This window comes from Mus musculus, chromosome 4 (assembly GCF_000001635.26).
Source record: "Mus musculus strain C57BL/6J chromosome 4, GRCm38.p6 C57BL/6J".
NCBI classification, from domain to species: Eukaryota; Metazoa; Chordata; class Mammalia; order Rodentia; family Muridae; genus Mus; species Mus musculus.
This window is the reverse complement of record NC_000070.6, coordinates 66,543,517-66,547,669: the sequence shown is the minus strand read 5'-3', so window position 1 is coordinate 66,547,669 and position 4,153 is coordinate 66,543,517. Positions and strand designations below refer to the sequence as shown.

At 40.2% G+C, this 4,153-nt stretch overlaps 1 non-coding gene across 1 annotated transcript; it reads right to left on the bottom strand.

Moving 5' to 3' along the window:
* Positions 1-3,476: 3,476 nt before the first annotated feature.
* Positions 3,477-3,609, bottom strand: Gm25480. Its single transcript, XR_003955479.1, has one exon. It is a non-coding gene; the product is annotated as a small nucleolar RNA SNORA67 (small nucleolar RNA).
* Between the last annotated feature and the right edge of the window lie 544 nt (positions 3,610-4,153).

The window sequence follows — 4,153 nt, the reverse complement described above, 5'->3', positions numbered from 1 at the left end:
TTTTGTTCCCATTTCTAAGAAGGGGTAAAGTGTCCACACTTTGGTCTTCGTTCTTCTTGAATTTCATGCGTTTAGCAAATTGTATCTTATATCTTGGGTATCCTAAGTTTCTGGGCTAATATTATCAGTGAGTACATATTGTGCGAGTTCCTTTGTGATTGGGTTACCTCACTCAGGATGATGCCCTCCAGGTCCATCCATTTGCCTAGGAATTTCACAAATTCATTTTTTTTACTAGCTGAGTAGTACTCCATTGTGTAAATGTACCACATTTTCTGTATCCATTCCTCTGTTGAGGGGCATCTGGGTTCTTTCCAGCTTCTGGCAAATAAGGCTTCTTATAAATAAGGCTGCTATTAATATAGTGGAGCATGTGTCCTTCTTACCAGTTGGGACATATTCTGGATATATGCCCAGGAGAGGTATTGCGGGATTCTCCGGTAGTACTATTTCCAATTTTCTGAGGAACCGCCAGACTGATTTCCAGAGTGGTTGTACAAGCTTGCAATCCCACCAACAATGGAGGAGTGTTTCTCTTTCTCCACATCCTCGCCAGCATCTGCTGTCACCTGAGTTTTTGATCTTAGCCATTCTGACTGGAGTGAAGTGGAAACTCAGGGTTGTTTTGATTTGCATTTTTCTGATGATTAAGGATGTTGAACATTTTTTCAGGTGCTTCTCCAGCTTAGTAATCTTATGGAACTCCTGAATGTGTGAATGCCTACTCTCTGGGCTTTTTTCCTTCTGTTGCCTTGTCCAGCCTCAACAAGATGGTTTATATTTTATCTTATATTTTATTTTGTTATGTTTGGTTGTTATCTCTTAGAAGCCTGTTATTTTCTAATGAGAGACAAAAAAGGAGTGGATCTGGAAGAGAGGAGGTATGGAAAGGGACTAGGAATAGTAAAGAGAGAAGACACTGTAATCAAGATATATTGTATGAGGGGAAAAGTATAGTATACGTTAATAAATAATTTGAAAAAATTCAAAAAAATTCAAGTAGGACTGCTCATTTTTCTTCAGCCATATTGCTTATAGGTTAATAAATGTGTCAAGGAATCTCACATATTTTCACATATGTCAAGTACAATGGTAAGTACTATTATTATAAAGGAAACAATAAAAATCCTTGTAGGTAAGAGTGAGATAATTTACACACACACACACCAACCAACAAAAATAAAAACAAACACAACAAAACAGAAACAAAAACAGATTTATAATAAAATATAATGAAAGTGTCAATAAAAAAGAAAGCCCAGAAGACTGACAACCAGGCCTTTCACTGGCAGAATCAGCAATTCTTTTCACAAGAGAGAACCGCTTCAGTTAGGTTTCTCAGGAGAGCTCGAGTCACAGGTCATGAGAGCATGACATTAGCTGAGAATTTCAATTAGCTCAGTTTGAGTGCTAGCAATGATGCTTATAATGAAAACAGTAATTGAAGTGCACTAACTAGTATACTTTATATGTCAGGCCTGTTTTGAGTGTTTTGAATATATTAATTCATTGATAGACTAGAAGTAGAGTCCCAGGGTTAGTGGAGTTAAGTCTTCAGAAAGAGATCTGGGCTGTAGTTCAATGTCCTGTGAATAGAGTAGGGATGAAGTTCTAGGGTTTGACTACGGAGAGATAGATATTAACATTCATAAATGGGTATGACTTGAACTTGGTCAACTCTATGTTCATTCTTAATTCTCATGTGGTGGTGAACACACAAAGATGAGGGTCATAATGCAGGCCAGCAACCAGAATGCTGAAAGTATGCTATTGAGAAACTTCAACATCTGAATTAGGGAATAGATTTGGAAAAAAGGGAAACAACAGAATCTGTCATCTTATGTATTAGATTGTAGGTCTGCATTATACCCACCTCAGGGCAAGGTTGCTGGGAGGAGAAACTGGGGTGTTTGACTTTGCTTATCCCATGCAGCAACGTGGTGGGTGCTGGGCTTCAGGGAATGCTCAAACACTGCTCCAGGGGTGGGAAAACACAGTCTGAGATGTGGGGAAAGCCAGAGCTGTTCAGGGGTTCCCAGGCCTGCAACGAGGCTGGAGCCATGTGGTTCTCAGACTCTGGTCATCCAGGCATGGCTGGGAGTCTCAGAAGAACAGAGAATGGAGTAGTGGTGGTGGGGCACAGGCTGGGGACGGTCTAGACTGGGCCAGGGGAAGGGGACTCCAGCTTAGCTCAGAGGTGATTGTCCTTATCTTGGCTACAGTCATCTGGGAGCACAGACAGGACTTCTATGGGAGAGTTAAGCTACGACTCTGGCTCTGTATGACAAGGCCTTCTACATGCTCCTCACAGGGTGGTAGATGAAAAAGACAGTCCAAGGTTATAAACTGTTTCTTGACTGTTCATGATGTAAAACGGATGCATACATACTTCTCAGGGTCGAACCCAAAATACCTTTTGCAGGGAGGAATATCTGGGAAAAGAAGCTTATTGGCTAAGCCCTCAGGGCCTCTAGGTACCTCATTAGCATGGAGAACTCTTCTGGACCTATCTAACAACAGGTCACATTTCCTTATGTGGGGAGTATGGCAAGTGTTCCAGGCAGGGAGCAGGGAGTTGCCTAAGTCTCAGGTGTGCTCCCACTGAGTCTCCAGGTTTCAACCTGCTCTACCCACCGGCTTCCTGCCGTGGTTTAACCATTCCACATCAGGTACTGAGACAAACATGTATCTGTACTTATACACTGTACAAATACTCATGGAGGATGCAGGATTGAGAACACTTCAACCAGATTCAAAGCCCATTTGTAATCCTGCATTATTGATTTCCAGTGACACTGAACCCCACCATCACTTGTGAGCTGGGCTATCTCCCGTGTCATGTCTTTCTCTGAGTCTTAATTTTCTCATACTTCAATGGTGGCAATCAGTCTTGTCTTTCAGAACATGCCAGTGCAAGGTTGTGCTTAACAAATCTTGAACTTCTACATAAATCTCCAAGTTTTATTTTAAAAAACTCAAATGAGGAGGGTGAGTATGAAGATGGAATGATCGTCACTCATTCCAACACCATTTCTCTTGGTTTTCACAGACCAAACCCTGTTCAGCCACTTGCCTCTGCCAGTGCCTTAGCTTGGTGTTTTCCAAAGGGAATTTATACTTTAGTGTTTTTATTTGCATATATTAGGTATATATAATAGTGGATTTCATTGTTACATTTTCATACATGCACATGGTACATTTATATTATATTCATCCACTATCTCCTTTTTAACCTCCTCTGATTTCCGTAAAACCTCATCTTCTTCTCCACTATCCTCCTTCTATTCTGATGCTTTTTTATTCTGTTTCTGTTTATTTGTATGTGAGATAATTGATTTCATCAGGGTTGGCTACAGGGCATGAGGGACATTTTTTTTTACAGAGGCATCTTACTAGTGGCTACACGACTGAGGAATACATTTCTTCATCTTCCATCAGTTATTCTCTCCATATAAATTTTCTTTCTTTCTTTTTTTATATGTAGGCAGCCAAAGGAAACAAGAATTCCTTGTTCACCAGAGACTTTGGGCATGCCTGGCTGTCTTCCAAGTTGCTACGTTTCTGAAAAGGGCACACAATCAGTCCTTTGGAGAGGGAATCACCATGGACATAAATTTTCATCAAAGTACAGAATCCTATGATTACCTTCCTCTTCCAGGACAGTGAGAGTTAACAAGTCCAATGTAATTATGTATATATAATTACAGATTCTGTGACTTCAAGTACAAGAACCTGGCGGGTCAAGACTCTGCATAGTCCCTCTATCTTTTCTATCCTTCCACCCCTTCTTCCATGATTTTTCTCTGAGCCTTAGAGTGCAATTTATGGATGTTCTATTTATAACTCAGTGGAGTTGTTTTTTTCAAGTCCTCTCCTACCACATTGAAATGTGACTTCAGTAATCTATTCATTACAAACATTTGTATTCCTTATGGAATAATAATAATGTGTAGTAGATGATTGCTAATAGTTTAAAAACCTGAACTCTGCAATTTCCAGAAGTATGGTAAGAATTTTACACACACACACACACACACACACACACACACACACACACACACCCTTATGTTCAACCTTGAAGGCCAGAACATTTCAGTTCTTGTGTTACTTAATTATTCGGAGCAAAAGTTGCCAGCCAGGGGAAATTACTTCT